General features: G+C 38.1%; 1 protein-coding gene across 4 annotated transcripts in view; it reads left to right on the plus strand.

The window, feature by feature from the left end:
- The window catches only part of LOC117992885 (uncharacterized), a 45973-nt gene that overhangs the window by 23299 nt on the left and 5040 nt on the right, over positions 1-17634 (plus strand). The window contains exon 1 of one of the 4 annotated variants that reach the window (XM_069506315.1): positions 2394-2412. The exons of the other annotated variants lie outside the window; for them this stretch is intronic. The gene's annotated coding sequence lies outside the window, so the exon portion shown is untranslated. Of the gene's footprint in view, positions 1-2393; positions 2413-17634 lie in introns of those variants that run through there. 4 annotated transcript variants of the gene reach the window in all.

Genomic DNA, 17634 nt, shown 5'->3' on the forward strand with positions numbered 1-17634 from the left:
ATCAGCAATTTCTAGATGCAATTGTATAGCCAGCAAGGTTGCTGCCCTTTATCTAAACAGCCAATCCTGGGCTTTTGCGTGCATGGTCGCCATTCCAGCAACTTGGAAGCACAACGTCTATCAGTTCTTTGAACTATAGATAGATAGAAATACTTTATTGCACACAAAAAATATTACATAACATGACAAAAAACAAAGAAAATAAAACTAAAAATAATTGTATGCAAACGCGGCCTTATTGCTCACAGCAATCTCTACCAGGCAACCTTTGGTGAAAGGAGAAACTAGGTGCTAGGTGAACTATGTGCTCTGCCCAAAGCCACTTCACTTTCGCAACACGTTGGGCTATGTCGGTTACTCTGGTTCTTCTAAGGATCTCCTTATTTCTGATCATCTTCTAGCATTCTGGTTGTAACATCCAGAGTAGAAAAATCTTTTTGTTTTATTGCTACGTTAGATATATTATTTACTAGCTTATGCTCGCGACTTCGTCCGCGTGGAATACAAAATTTCAAACCCCTATTTAACCCCCTTAGGAGTTGAATTTTCAAAAATCCTTTCTTAGCGGATGCCTACGTCATAATAGCTATCTGCGTGCCAAATTTCAGCCCGATTCGTCCAGTAGTTTAAGCTGTGCGTTGATAGATCAGTCAGTCAGTCAGTCAGTCATTCAGTCAGTCAGTCAGTCACCTTTTCCTTTTATATATTTAGATTATTAGTAATATTCATAGCAATTTTTATAGCTGGTTTGCGTTGCACTCTAGGTATTGTGCGTTGGCTGGCATTGACATTCTTCCGTAGACAATTAGACATTCTAAATGCTAATAAAATACATTATCTGTGGTAAACATGACAGCTTTGTGGTTTGTAAACTATTTGTTATAATTATAATATGCAAGTTATTTTAAAATGGCATATCTAGAATAATTGTAGCCTAGTTCGTTGTTATTTTAATGATTCATGTAGAATATTCTACAATAAACAATATCATAGTACTTAGTAAGTTGTTCTCGTGCAATAATCGGTGATCGGATTGCCAAACTTCAAATCACTTAACTTTGAGAACATATGAAAAAATTTCAGGTTTCCTCACGATGTTTTCCTTCGCCGTTAAAGCAATTGATATTAATTTTATTATTTGCTTACAATGCACATAACTCCGAAAAGTTCGAGGTGCATTCCCGGTATCGAATCCCCGACCTCCCGAATAGAAGGCCGAAGTTCACAATACCTAGGTAATAAGTACAGGTAGCTTAGGTACGCTAGGCTTAATCACTACCCATATTATAAATCCGAAAGTGTGTTTGTTGGTTTGTCCTTCAATCACATCGCAACGGAGCAACGGATCGACGTGATTTTTTGCATGTGTGTAGGTACTGATAATACAACGTTTCAATAAAAAAACGGTTGAATAACTTAGATTATACTAGCTGATGCCCGCGACTTCGTCCGCGTGGAAATAGGTTTTAAAAAAACCCGTGGGAACTCTTTGATTTTCCGGGATGAAAAGTAGCCTATGTCACTCTCCAGGACTTTATCTATACTCATGCAAAAAATCACGTCAATCGGTTGCACCGTTGCGACGTGATTGAAGGACAAACCAACAAACCAACAAACTAGTAAACCAACAAACCAACAAACAAACACACTTTCGCATTTATAATAAGTGTAGTGATAAACGGGCGTTGACATGAATTTAGTTGTAAGTACATAGAGTGGTTGTACATATCACATTAGGAACAGTGGTAGGAACAATACCGTCTGTCCGTCACACGGTGTACTTGTATAACGACGTCCTGCTGCTTTGAATTGTCTCATCTTGTGACAGTCACGGGTGACGGGTGATGCATTTACCGGCGCAGTGCACACCAGCAGTCTGCACGTTACGAGAAAAAGCTTGATTTCTAAATAATTTTAAATACATATCAAAAACTGCGGAAGTATCGCTACTAGATGGCATTCAGTCGCTTCAGTACTCAGTGAACATACATATCACAAATTTCGTCACTGGCAGTTGGTACCTAAGCGAAACCGTGGCCTAGCGGTCAAGGCGTCGGGCACGAAACCCAGAAGACGCAGGTTCGAATCTTGCAATTTTTGATATGTATTTAAAATTATTTAGAAATTTTCTTGAAGTGTAGTTAAAAACACTATCATAAAAATTATAAAAATATAAGCTTGATTTGATTTATTCAGAAACTAAGTCATCACCGTCATGAGCAACCCATCACCGGCTCACTACGTGACGGCTCACACGCACGGGTCTCCTCTCAGAGTGAGAAAGGTTTTGGCCACGCTGGCCAAGTGACTGGATTGGCAGACTTCACACACCTATGAGAAACTATGGGGAACTCTCAGGCATGCCAGGTTCTACTTCACTCTGGTTTGGATGTATGGATTACAAGTGCAGTGGTACGCATAACTATTCACATAATTAATATGCAAGAACCATAGAAGTAAATCAAAATCCATAACTTCACGTAACTATACGTAAATGCACGTGAATTACGTGCTTACATGAGTTACGTGCGTTACGTCACATAATGCCTAGTTACGTACCGTAATAATACGTTTGTAATAAACTTCCGCAAACCGGTAAACTAAGTGCTAATTTTACTGGCGATATGGTTTGATACGCTTGTTAGAACTTAGAAGGATGGGTTCCGTAGGTTAGATTAGCATTGTACTCACGATACTGCAGCAGGGTTGATTTAGGAGGCCGGTAGATTGGAGCAATCAGGGTGGTCCCTCTAGACTTTTTTTAATACAGATACAAGTAAGCCCTTAACTGCAATCTCACGTTTGTGCACTCATTCGTATTCGATTCGATTTTATTGATAGACACGACAGGCAAGCAGACGGACAGACAGACAACGAAATGATAAGAGTTCCTTTTTTCCTTTTGAGATACGGAACCCTAAAAAGGGGAAAACTAGATGATAGGAATCTGAGGTTTACTCCCGATCCCACGAGAAAGAGTCTTGCATCCATAACTAGTTCTAGCTTCCTATGTTTAGACTAGACTGGCCCGTATCGGATGCACAATGAATCGATGTCGAGCGGATGGGCGCGAACCACTCCCGTCCTGTCTAGTGTTACGGGTGTATTGCATTACCATGTGTGGTCTACGGCCTTCTGTGTGGAGGGCTAGAGTTACACGTGCGATTTGGCAAGGACTAAGTGGCAATGGAAAGCTGTGATATGATATATAATACCTATGTTTTTCCCCGGCAAGCTATCTCTGTAGTCTGTACCAAATTTCGTCAATCTAAACCATATTTTATGTTTGTTAAAAAAACAAACTGTTTTTAACAGTGGATATTGTGTTAATCAGATCTAACAAACCCTTGCAGAAGACGTTCGTCCAGCAGTAGACGTCTATCGAATAAGACTAGGAGGACCAATGCGTACTATTTTGAATTCACCCATACCTTCCTTCTTTCAATAAGATTTTTTTTAAAGAATATTAGCCATGTTAATCGTGACTAACACTCCCCTTTCCCCTTCGACTAAACATAATAGTAGGTAGGTACGCCAAGTAGTGCAACGGGTAGGGGTTTGAACCGCCGATCTTTCAGATTACAGTCCGCTCATATAACCGTTGAGCTATTGAACTTAGTTCAGTGCATTGCTCAAGATCAGTTCTTTTTCGTAATAGCAAAAGGAAAACACTTCTTCTTCTTCATCTCGAGTCAACGGTCACCTCAAACATGGGCAGCCCAAAAAGCCGCAACCGCGATAGCTTGGTCTTAAGGTAACCGGCGCGGCGCGGGCGTCGTGGTGAAAAGATTAGTCGGCCTACTGAAGAAAAACACTACAAAACTATCTAAAAACGGCCATTGTCTCAAATAACGACACATCCTGCCCGCGATTGTTCAGCGCTATTCGAGCGTGAACCGGGAATCGAACTGACGCCCATGGAGGATGTATCGATTCACGCGGTCGATCACCGAGCCGGGTCAAATGCGGCGACCCACAAAAAAGTTATTCACCCTCCTCTTTTTTGTTGATAGCTGTGACAGGTAGCTTGGCTGGTCGATAGATAATGGAAAAGCTGTACAAATCATTGCTACATTTCGGTTGTTGTGTTTGGATGGTATACTTGCTGAAAAATATACTGGGTGTTGGTTACATCGTACTCATCGTTATCGTAATCGTCAACAAATTCTGTTCTTTGATTGGTTGATTCGCTGTTTACAATTTTTCACAGCCAATCAAATGGCAGAATTTGTTGACGATTACGATCACCATGAATACGTTTTTCTTACACAATTGGGGGGCAGAACGCTGGCAAAAACGAAGACTAGTGATTCTACTGATGATTATTACTGATATGATACTACAAAAAAAACGCGAAAAAAATTATATAAAAAATCCTATAATTTTGTCGATAAATAAAACATCTGACTGACGCTAGAGTTCAACGAACGTTGCGTAAATAGGCCATTCGGAGTCAATGCCACGTCGTAGGTAGGGCATTGACGCGAGTTTTACACGTTATACATTGCGAGGTTGAAAAATGCTTAATCACTAAAACTACAAAATGAGGCAAATGGTTATTGGTATTGGATTGTGTTTAGGCAGTAAATATAACAATACTGCTAAGTTTTTGCTAGCGTTCTTGTTACACCCTGTATACTTATTATAAGAATTACAAAAAATATCAAATCTCTTTTGACATAATAGAATCGAGTATTACTCGAACAAAACCAGGCCACGGTTGGTTAGCAGAGGAAATACCTGTAATAGATCCCACTAGTTCTTAAAGATAACTTCTTCTCTATCTGTAAAAGCCCCTTACAAAATATCAGATTTAAAAAAAAAGATAACTTCTAGATCGATCGCATTCCCTGCGAGCGCATTGCTAAACAATCATATTTTATTTATTGCCTTTCTATAATATATAAAATTCTTTAGTTTTTTTTTTTAATGAAAGATTATTCCATGAATTGCTTTTTTAATGCTTTCTAAATTCTTGAGATGAAAAATTATTTTGATGAAAATAATTCTGTAACATTCCCTATTACATGGGAATGTATTACTCGTAAATGTAGTCGAAGAGCGGTGATAGCCTAGTGGTTAATACGTCGGCCTCCTATTCACAGGGTCGGGGGTTTGATCCCAGACACGTATATTACGTGACCGGTCGAGATGGCAATCGGGGTATGAATCGGGTCTTTGATTAGGCACCTCTGGTCACACGGTTGCGTACACGTTCAGAAAACGAAAACATACCATTTTTTTATTATTTTCAACAGCATCTACCACTGGCTGGGAAAGGCATTCCGAACCAGTGGTAGATGCTGTTGACGATTCAAAAATACTTCATCATCATCATCATGATCAACCCATCGCCGGCTCACTACAGAGCACGGGTCTCCTCTCAGAGTGAGAAGGGTTTTGGCCATAGTCTACCACGCTGGCAATGTGCGGATTGGTAGGCTTCACACACCTTTGAGAACATTATGGAGAACTCTCAGGTATGCAGGTTTCCTCACGATGTTTTCCTTCACCGCTAAGCAAGTGATATTTAATTAATTAAAACGCACATAACTCCGAAAAGTTAGAGGTGCGTGCCCGGGATCGAACCCCCGACCTCCGATTAGAAGGAGGACGTCCTAACCACTAGGCTAGCACAGCTTCTTGTTAAAGTTTAATTGAATAAAAAATATTTTTATTTTATTTATTTAGTCGTCGAAGTGGCTGAACCATTTCGTAGGCAGATAGACTATGCAAAGATGTGATAATATGAAAGTAGACTATTATCCAAGGATTCTAGGCTTCTAGGATTTAAATATATTATATTCAACCAAAGTAATAATACAAAGAATAAGCCATAAACCTGAATCGAATGCTTTGTGTACCTCTTTTATCCTAAACAAGTGATTAAATCTAATCATGTCCAATTATGTCACACTCTCAAAGCATATTTCATTCTAACGATCATAAAACATTCTCCTTTGATTTATGGCTGCTGTAGTGTCATAAAAGCATCATGACTGCAGTTCATTATACACTGGGACTCATTAATTTGTAGTTGGTGCTTCATCCGAACGTGTTTAGGGTTCCGTACCTCAAAAGGAAAAACGGAACCCTTATAGGATCACTTTGTTGTCTGTATGTCTGTCGGTCTGTCAAGAAACCTACAGGGTACTTCCCGTTGACCTAGAATCATGAAATTTGGCAGGTAGGTCTTGTAGCAGACATTCGTAGAAATATCTGAAAAAACGTGAATTTGTGGTTACATCGTACAAAAAAAATTAAATTGTGGTCATGAACTAAAAATTAGTATTTTCAATTTTCGAAGTAAGAGTATATCAAGTGGGGTATCATATTATTATGAAAGGTCTTCACCTGTGTATTCTAAAACAGATTTTATTTATTTTTATGCATCATAGTTTTTGAATTATCGTGCAAAATGTCGAAAAAATACGACTGTTGTACGGAACCCTCATTGCGCGAGCCTGACTCGCACTTGGCCGGTTTTTCTACTTACTCTTCATTTTCTTAGAAGGAGTTCCTTTCAACGTTCACTGTCATCATCATCACGATCAACCCATCGCCGGCCCACCACTGAGCACGGGTCTCCTCTCAGAATGAAAAGGGTTCAGGCCATAGTCCGCCACGGTGGCCAAGTGCAGCTTGGCAGACTTCACACACTGGCTTTGCGGGTGTGCGGGGCATTCCCTCCCCGATTGCCATCTCGACCTGTCGCGTACTCTACAAACAGAGAGAACAAATAAATTGTAGTTCAATTTGTGGTTATTACCCTGATCTCAAGTCGCAGTTTATCTCGCGTTTAGCGCCCGCATGCAGCATCCCTCTTGGACATGTACCAATTTACATACGTCTGGGATCATCATTGAGCTGTATTTTAGCAAGTCACTGTTTATCTTCCTAACAGCTTCCTCCCCTATACAAATTTAGAGTGTGTAATGTGATTTGCTTAACCGATTGCGCAAGAGTTGTGTGTTTATACTCTTATATTGTGTCATCATCATCATCATCAACCGATAGACGTCCACTGCTGGACATAGGTCACTTGTAGAGACTCCACACGCCACGGTCTTGCGCCTCCTGAATCCAGCGGCTCCCTGCGGCCGAAATTGCTATTTTTCAAAAAAGATTGAGATCTTTTTTGAAAAATAGCAATTTGAGTAATTTAAGTTTCGAATATCTGCAATGAATTTTTGATACCTACTTATACTACAGTCACAGTGCAATGTAATTTTTTACTTTTGTGCTAAAATAATTGTTAAACTACTGCAAAATAATAATAATTTTTAAAAGCAATATTATTTGAGATTTTGCCTATCTGGCATCTGCACTTGGCCAGCGTGGCGGACTATGGTCTAAACCCTTCTCATTCTGAGAGGAGACCTGTAGTCAATAGTGGGCCGGTGATGGGTTAATCATGGTGAAGCCAAGGAAACCGTAGCGCAAACTTTAAAATTCACGTCGCAGCAGGGGTACGATGTAAATACATTTCCACGCGCGGCGCGACGCGACGGTCCGCGGTGGTACGCTCGTAAACGCTCGATTTAGCCGAAGCGTACCAACGCTGTGCGTTTAACTTTAGATTGCGCGAGTTTAGGTCAAGACCACGGGGTGGATTTGGTACGAAATTAACTTTTTGGGAAATATTTATTATGACGAATTATATTAACGATCGTATTCTAGACAAAATTTTAAGTGAGGGTTTTTACGTTATTTTTAGGATTCCGTACCTCAATCGAAAAAAGGAACCCTTATAGGATCACTTCGTTGTCTGTCTGTCTGTCGACGTCACGACCAGTCCAATTTTAATTTTCATCATCGTATTCACGACCCGTGCAATACGACGATTAAAATTAAAATGTCTTCACGAAATAAATACTTTACTAAATCACATATAGATGGCGCAGTGGGTCATTAACTTGCAGTGTTAGGCATACCCTGTACGATGGTACGGAACACTTCAAGTGAGAGTCCGACTCGCACTTGACCGGGTTTTTATTTTCATACAGCTGAAACTGGTTTAGTGAAAACAAAACAGTGAGGAGACTCATATTATGTCGTAAAGTAAATAAAACTTAAGAGTTGTCAAAAACTTCGCCTTGTTTCTGCAATGCAGGTAGGTATGTGTTACGTATTTATACTTCAAGTATAACGACCCGAGTCAGTGCACGGTTCGCTTCCCGAATTCCGTTTGACCTTTTACAGTCAATTGGAAGGAAGAATCCATTCAAATGTTTTGCCTACATCCTATCCCACTGGTACAGGCACGGAAGTGTACCAAATGATTCCAAATTTGAAAGGGGGCGCGGGAGTTACATTTACACGAGAGTCTGTCACGTGTTGAGACTTGAGCATAGATAAAGGAATAGTTTCTGTAATCCATGGACTTGAGAGTTGAGGCAGAACTAGAGTAATAAGGAAACTGTCAGCTTTAAAAAAAAATTAATAGAGATAGAGAGCAAACGAGCAGGCGGGTCACCTGATGTTAAGTGATTACCGCCGCCCATGAACGTTTGCAGCACCAGAGGAACCGCCGATGCGTTGCCGGCCTTTTAGGAATTTGTTGGTCCGCCCTTTGAATAACCCCATGTTGTAATCCTTTGATCATGAATCGACATCTGACAAATATTAGGCAAGGGGGACGTGAATCAAAGGTATAGTACGCGACAGATCGAGATGGTAATCGGGGAGGGTACGCCCCGCACACCCGCACAGCCCCCGCGCTAACCCAGAGCGGGTAAGCGCAAAAAAAAATCGTACAAAATAAAATACAGAAAGAGTAAAAATATAATTCATGAAAACTGTTGAATCTTTACTGTACCTACCTAACTGTACCGTTTTGATCGAAATAACTAACTTTGAACTCAATTTCAGCAGAGTTTTCTTGGCCCAATGAGTTCAAGTTTGTATTCAGTGATCGAAAATCGAAATATTGAACTTTGAGTTCAATTTTAGCAGAGCTTTAGGCCGTTTTGCTCGAAAATAAGTTCAGATTTGTACACAGGGGACCAAAAATATCTGGATTGCAAAAACTGAAGTGTAAATAATAATTACATTACGCGGCCGAAAGTAATATAGTTACATCAACCTGAAGGAGATAGAAAATTGTAGAGCACTGTATCTTTCGTTGAGACCGACAAAACGTCATTTAGGTTTGAGTGACAGGGACAACACTCTACAAAGCCGAAATGTCATTCTAAAGGCCGATGTACATTACTTTCGGCCGCGTACTGTACCTACTTACACCGTTTTATTCGCCAACTCCTCATAATTATAAAGCAACAGGGGAAGCTAGTGGGTACGCAAAGCCGTTAGCGATATCAACACAAAACCGCAACGCAACACCGCGCGGGTTGTATTACGAGTATCAATATCGCGCACTTGTTAGAGTTCACAGGAAGACGGCCGTGCGACGCCATCTTGCGTCAAACGGCGCGTGCGCTACGCAATTATACGATTAATTGCATTGTGTAACTTAATAATAATGTTCTATTCTTATAATGAACTAGCTGACAGCACTGACATTAATTTTAGGGTTGCCATATACATAGAGATATATAGAGATATATACGTTAGTACATAATAACATAATAATTCAATGGCTCTATAAAACATTTTAGTTACTATTTAATTTTCTACTCTAAACTTGCACTGTACACATTGACCGGCACTTGTCAAATGCATTGACCCAATATTTTCCTTTGGAAGAGTTGTTATAAATATAAAGAAAGGAAATTTAAAAATTCTTTTACACTGATTTGCATAACGCACTTTTTTGGGACCCCTTCATTGTACGATTGTTTATCTTGGCATTTTATACCAATGGTAATTCCCGTCAAATCTGTAGACTGTGACGGTACGTACTGTGAATCCTTTTTCGAATTTGAATGCGTTTTTCTAATAAATAATTAAGTAACCGTAAAAGAAATAAAGATATGTATCAGTTTGGTTCAAACAAAGGGAAGGCTAAATAAGTTGCTACGCAGAATAATTATGATGGAACGAGTGTTTGGGTTTTTGACAACATGAAAATGAATTTAGAAATTACGGAGACATATGCACGGATAGACAAATCATTTTAATGAATAGGTTTTTTTTAATAAGATTTAATCTTATATTTGCTACCGCATCGTTCCATGATAAAAATTTGCATATGATAGCAAAATCATACGGGGAGTAATGAGCTTACGCAGTCGTAGTTCTAACTTCTATTAACTCACACGCTCTCAATGCGAACTTCATGCATGCAGGCGCATTTTTATTAATATTTTAAACGGCTTGTGTTTAAACGCCTACCAGAAAAGCAACTGATGGGGCCGATTCTCTAGGCGGTTTTCTAATTTTAAAATGTCTAATATTAGACTTAGAAAGGTGTGTTATTCTGAAAACCCACTTAAATGACAGGTCTAACCTAAAATTGAATTTGACAGCACTAAACTATTCAATTTAGATTTTAAAGAGCAAAAGTTATTCTGTTGCACGAACTAAATGCCTAAATTAAGAAACGTCAACCTAAAATTTTCTAAAATTAGAGTGGACCTCGCGAGGTGCCCACTAAATTTAAAGAGTCTGCTTAAATGGCAAAATGGACGTGTTTTGAAAGAAATATTTTTATTTGAGTTTAGAATTGTTATATTTAAGATAAAAAAAGTATCTTTTAAGTGTTTTAATTTAATTTAAACTTTATAAAATGGAAATATACGTGGTTTCTCTGGCTCGTCGTTAATTCACAAAAAATAATTAGGTTGGTTATCTACTTTGTTGTCTAAGAGTATCAGACACCTCCACAGACATCCTGGCGGCTTCAGCAAGGCAAACCTAAGATCCTTAAGTCTCCTTATTTCTTAACTAGCAAGTGGCAGCTGTTCGAAAATCCTGTGGGACTAGGATACTTTTCTGTAGGTACTTAGCTTACCTACCTACCTAATAAAAGTAGCCTATAAGTATATTATCCTTCACTAGTATGTGTCCTTGTGAAAAATCTCTGTGCCCAACTAGGTTAGATGCATAAAGGAACATACCCAGAGACAAAAACTTGCATAGGTACCTACCTAAATATTAGTGTGAACATAAATCTTTGCCAATTAGGTATGCCAAGGTAAAACTTGATGCCTTGTTATCATTATCAATGAGATTAATTCCTACTACCTACTACTTATTGCTAAACATATCAAAAATAAAGCAGAATAAGTGTGGTGGTAGAGTAGGTACTTATAATAAAGTTTAAGTTCTAAAATCTTAATGAGTTCACCTAAAGGTTTATTTATAGGCTAAATTAACAGATTTTACATTTAGTTATGTCTTATACTTACATACCCCTAGTATTGAACTAAGTACTTGAGTAGTACCCAGTTACTTCTTTATTTTCAACTCAGTAGATACCTGCTTGAAAGACTACCTATTACATGCATAAGTAGGTACTTATACTAGCTACAGTACAGTATAGATAACTACAACTAACTGACATAGCCTGGGTTCACTTTAATCATCTGATAAGTTTTAGTTGAGAAGTACCTAGTAGATACATCTTGTAATTCCTAAACATATCATGATAGGATCTTGTTGAGTTTACCTATATAGGTATACCCATACCCATATGGGTATCACATTTCAGGTTAACTAGCTGACCTGCCTGAGTTGTACCTGCCCCAGCTTTGTTCGGGTGGAATAAGTACCTATGTAAGTATCTGAAAATTATGTCGTAGTGGTCTATATAGGTACTTAAAGTAAACGTTCCTTACATGCAAATTCTCAAGTTTTTAAACTCAGCAGCTTAATAAATTACTAGACTCGGGAGTCAGCAGCTTATATGCTGATGTCAGTCAGTCAGTTTATATTTTTACATTTACATAATATGTACAGAAGAGAGAGAGAAAAGCTAGGACTTCTCCATAACATCCTCAAAAATGTGTGAAGTCTGCCAATCCGCACTTGGTCAGTGTGGTAGATTATGGCCAAAACAACTTATTCGGAGAGGTGACCCGTGCTCAGTAGTAGTGACCCGGCGATGGATTGATAATGATGATGATGATGATGATGATGTACTGACCTAGCTACCTGCCTTTAGGTCACAAGAAGTATATAGGGTACTTCTAGTACCTAAAGTGATCCTATAATGGTTCCTTTTGAGGTATGGAACCCATAGTTAGAAGAGAAATAACGTCAAAAAATAATTTGATTTCTTTTATCTTTTCTAGATCTATTTTATTGAAAACGGACTAAAGTTTTCTACACATTCCTATAATTTTACAAATTAATACAGAAATCTATAGACTCAACCTTTATTTAGTTTGAAATCTATAGATCTCTGACTTTGCATAGACTTAAGATACTGATAAAAGAGACAGAGTTATATCATTGGCATAAATCTGTCTCGTTTTAACTGAAACTTACGTCAGAGCAAAGTCAAAGTATGCTCTCTATACATATCTGTGCTTAAAGTATTATGTTTTAACTATGTCTAGTCTGAGCTAATTCAAAGTATAAGTACTCTATAGATTTTAGCCAAAGAATATGCAAACCTCAAAAAATGATTTTATAATTGTTATGGTGAAGACTGCATTGAAATTGATATAAATAGGGACTGAAAACTAATTTTGAACTATTTATACCTATAGATTATAAATTTCATTTTTCAGGTAGTACTAGTACAACTAAGTCATACTACAGCTGCTCAGTATGATGAAGGCAAGAATTTCCTAACAAAAGCAAGAAAACTTCAATCAGATACTTAATTAACAATTACTTTTATTAAATAAAATAATAAAATATATACATATGTTTCATTCTGTACTGTACATAATTAATATTTATTTCAATAACATTTAAATAAAAATTAAGTTTAGGAAACAACTGTTCATTTTTGGTAGATGAGTGACGGAACATCTTTTTAACTCGCAGACTCCATATACTTGGTTTCATGAAATGGGCTGAAATAAAAATTATCAACGTTGAAAGTTTGTTATGATGATGTGTTGAAAGGTGTAATGTATCCTACACTTCAATTTTTTGCTATGCATACTAGCTGTTTACTATGCAATTAAGCATCACTTTCTTTAACGGTGAACCAAACCATTGTGAGGAAACCTAAATGCCTGAGAGTTCTCCATAGTGTTCTCAAAGGTGTGTGAAATCTGTCAATGTGCACTCGGCCAGAGTGGTGGACAATGGCCAAACTCTTCCCGTTTTGAGAGGAGTCCCCTGCTCAGTAGTCAGCCGGCAATGAGTTGATCGTGTGATGATACTAACTGTTGCCTGTAATTATTATTTTTATATAGGTATGCTACACTTCCATTTTTTGCTATATTATAATATGTACTAGCTGTTTAATAAGCAATTAAGTATCACTTTCTTTAACCGTGAAGGAAAACATTGTGAGGAAACCTACATGCCTGAGAGTTCTCCATAGTGTTCTCAAAGGTGTGTGAAGTCTGTCAATCTGCACTTGGACAGAGTGGTGGACTATGGCCAAACTACATTTTGAGAGGTGAGCTGGCAATGAGTTGATCATTATGATGATACCAGCTGTTACCTGTTATTATTATTATTATACACGTAGGTATATACATTCAATCTTGATCTTGTAGGTACTTTCATGCCTTAAATCACATTACCGCCTTAGTTTGTTGAATTCATAGCAGAATTCATGGATACCTCGTTCCACGTCCTTGCACGCCAGATTTGTAAGTATACCGCCAAGTTTCAGAACTTCCTCGCTGTATATTCCTTTACCTGTATATTCAATGTACTCTGTGGCAGTCAGTTATTTAGGATGATTGCTTTTCATCTGTTTGCATTGATTTCCTAGCAAGAGTTTGACAATTAGGTACCTCGGTGATTTCAAGGTAAGGTAGGTAGGTAAGATTCCAAGCAAAATTCTTTGCTTTTATCTATTTTATGCACATAACCACTATTTTCACAAAGTTTTGTAACAAAAACTAAGATTCTTTAACCACAAAACACAAAGAAATTAGGTTAGAAATTATATTTGCAACAAAAATAATAGATCTGTTTTTTTAACTAGTTTTACGGCTCTGGGTTCTAGCACTTTTGATCAAAGACTTAAGCCTACTTCACACGATAAAATGAACAAAACTTCAATTTTCGACACTTTTATTGTGATTCGACCTAAATAAATCAAGTAAAGTTATTATTTTTGTATTTCAAGTAACATCGTTCGATATTTTTCGCAAAAAATAGTTTTAAGATTAAAGGGGAAAATCAAACACAAATTTAGTGCAGTTCTTGTTATCTTAAATAGCAACACTTACTATTCAATTCAAACGTCATTTTAGACGGCCATTTAGGATGTTTAAATTTAGTTGAAGCAAAAAAGCGAATGCAGTTTAGAAATAGAAATCCTAAAATTAAAGAATCTAAAATTTAGTTTAGGTTTAGGTTAGAGTACAACAGAATTAGCGCCAATCTACTAAAAAATTCGAAATACTTACTATTCTAAATCTATTCTATTATATTCTAATGGGCTGTAAAAGAATCTGATAGGCTAAGCTTATTTATAGCTCCATGGCTTCAGAGATGCAGATACGAAGCTCTGTTATGCAAAATAAAATACATACTTCCATACTTCTTTGCTACTAATTTTGGCAAAAGTAGATTTTTACCGAAATTGTTTAAATTATTAATATTATGTTATTTAAAGTCTATTATAATAGGTAATTATTATGAATATTCATTAGGTCGTTGTTTCATAGAATGAAAGTGAAATATAAATTCTTGGTCGTAACCCTTTTCTTTAAGAACTGTTACTTATTCTACTCATTTAAGTGTTTTGTTTTTACACCTGTTGAACATGGTAATGACTACATAATGTATCTTAAAACCGGTTTTGAAGCACAAATGGGTATGTTACAATAATAGATTGTGCGTTAAATTATCACCAGCAAACGGTATACGATATTTTTCATGTTTAATTTTTTTTATGAAAGCACAGACGTATGTATAAAAGGCTGTGGCAAGTGTTTATGAAGAGAGGAGTACTTACTTATTTATTAAATTACACATGGACTCGGTCTCTTGTATGGGCTTCCACACGCCACGGTCTTGCGCCGCCTGAATCCAGCGACTCCCTGCGACTCGTTTGATGTCGTCTGTCCACCTAGTAAGCCACACGTAGGTCCTTATTTCATACAAATCACTACCCCTATTATAAATGCGAAAGTGTGTTTGTTTGTTGGTATATTGGTTTGTTTGTTTGTCCTTCAATCACGTCGCAACGGAGCAACGGATCGACGTGGTTTTTGCATGGGTATAGTTTAAGACCTGGAGAGTGACATAGGCTATTTTTTATCCCAGAAAATCAAAGATATCCCACGGGATTTTTAAAAACCTTAATCCACGCGTACTTAGTCGCGGGCATCAGCTAGGAGGCGTTTGGAACCCTCGTAGCATTAGTTTTAAGTTTGCGTAATAATTATCACCACTATATCTTACAAATCTAACACCAGACCATCAAAAAAAAAGATTCCGACGAATTGAGAACCTCCTCCTTGTTTTGAAGTCGGTTAAAAAGAGTAATTTATTACCTATTTTGAATAAATTATTTGACTTTGACTTTGATTGCAGATGCTTAAAACACTTTTGTTGAAATACAAAACTGTCTAAGCTATTTCCATTTTAAAAATCATGTCAATCCGTTGCTCTGTTGCGCCGGGATTGAAGAACAATAACAAATCGATAAATAAACAAACACACTTTCGCATTTATACTGGTAGTGATGGCCTACGCTAAATCCCGTAAAGTTATGCAGTGTTTTGACTCCGGATAGTACTGTAGTACCTACTCATACACATAGTAACTAAACTCGCATGTAGATTAGCGATTCACTTAGAGCAGTTAGCCGAGACAAAGCCACCGCTCTCCGTTAGCCGCTCGCACCACGCGGCTAATCTACTTGTTCCTTGTTTACTAAGTACCGCTTCACGAAAATCTTGTGCAAGTTTTGAACACTCATCTTGTTATCGAGGTAAAACATGGATTACAGACAAATAGGTAGCTTTTAGGCCGCTTAATCTTGGTCATCTTTACCATTACAAGTGACAACCAATTGCTGACTGATGACACTAAGCGAGCATAAGTTTAGTCTCCTCTCAGAATGGGAAAAGTTTGAAAGAATGAGAAAACTCTGACCAAGTGCAGCACATAGTCGTAACTATCTGGAAGTTAGAGGTGCGTGCCCGAGATCGGAACTCGGAACCCATCTCCTCCCCTTCGGTCAGGGGTTCGATCCCGGGCACGCACCTCTAACATTTCAAAGTTATGTGCGTTTTAAGCAATTAAATATGACTTGCTTTAACGGTGAAGGAAAACATGGTGAGGAAACGCGCATGCCTGAAAGTTCTCCATAATGTTTTTTTAATTTATTTGTACCAAAAACATTTACAATAAAGAGAAAAAGAGAGTAAAAGTGGACAGGGAAGCACTTATCTCTATGAGAGATCTCTACCAGTGACCCTTGGCAGTGCGAGAGGTTGTAAAGGGAGTAGAATAGGTACAAAAAGAAGATAGAAAGTATTTTTTTAAGTGTTCTCACTTCTCAGAGGTGTGTATAAAGTCTGCCAATCCACGTGTGGTCAGCGTGGTGGACTATGGCCTAAACCCTGCTCATTCTGAGAGGAGACCGTGCTCTGTAGTGGGCCAGTGAAGGGATGATCATGGTGATGATGGCGACTAGAATACTAGTCATTACCACATACGTAAAGCTGTGATAGCCTAGTCACTAGGCGATTAGAAGGCGGACGTCGGGGGTTCGATCCCGGGCACGCACCTCTAACTTTTCGGAGTTATGTGCGTTTTTATTAATTAAATATCACTTGCTTTAACGGTGAAGGAAAACATCGCGAGGAAACCGGCATGCCTGAGAGTTCTCCATAATGTTCTCAAAGGTGTGTGAAGTCTACCAATCCGCACATGGCCAGCGTGGTAGACTATGGCCAAAACCCTTCTCACTCTGAGAGGAGACCCGTGCTCTGTAATGAGCCGGTGATGGGTTGATCATGATGATGATGATGACCACATACGTACACTAGGTACAATAGATTACAATTGGTATTTTGCTTTCCGTTGTTTGCAAAGCATCATTCAACAACAATATCTTCGTCAAAATGCCTGTCGACAATTCATGCGCATGTTGCTATCGTCTGTCAACGCATCCGGTCATTCCACGAGTTTGCGCCCCGCCTTATAAACCGCAACCAACGTTTGGCAAACATCCGTTCGTATACCTAATGAAGATATGAATTTTTTTGCGTTCGTAACACAACAACAAATATTAGTAACACAAACTGATCCGCCTCAGCTTCGCTCGGATAAAGATTTGATTTGATTAAAATTGGTAGGATTGTAATTTGTATTGTGGGCACTCTTTGATTGTCAATTATTATTGTTGAATTTGTAAAATAATAATAATTATTTTAATTGATGTAGTCACTACCCCTATTATAAATGTGAAAGTGTGTTTGTTTGTTGGTGTGTCCTTCAATCACGTCGCAACGGAGCAACGGATCGACGTGACTTTTTGCATGGGTACAGAAGACCTGGAAAGGGACATAGGCTACTTATTATTCCGGAAAATCAAAGAGTTCCCACAGGATTTTTAAAAACCTAAATCCACGCGTACGA

This window comes from Maniola hyperantus, chromosome 22 (genome assembly GCF_902806685.2).
Source record: "Maniola hyperantus chromosome 22, iAphHyp1.2, whole genome shotgun sequence".
Taxonomy (NCBI): domain Eukaryota; kingdom Metazoa; phylum Arthropoda; class Insecta; order Lepidoptera; family Nymphalidae; genus Maniola; species Maniola hyperantus.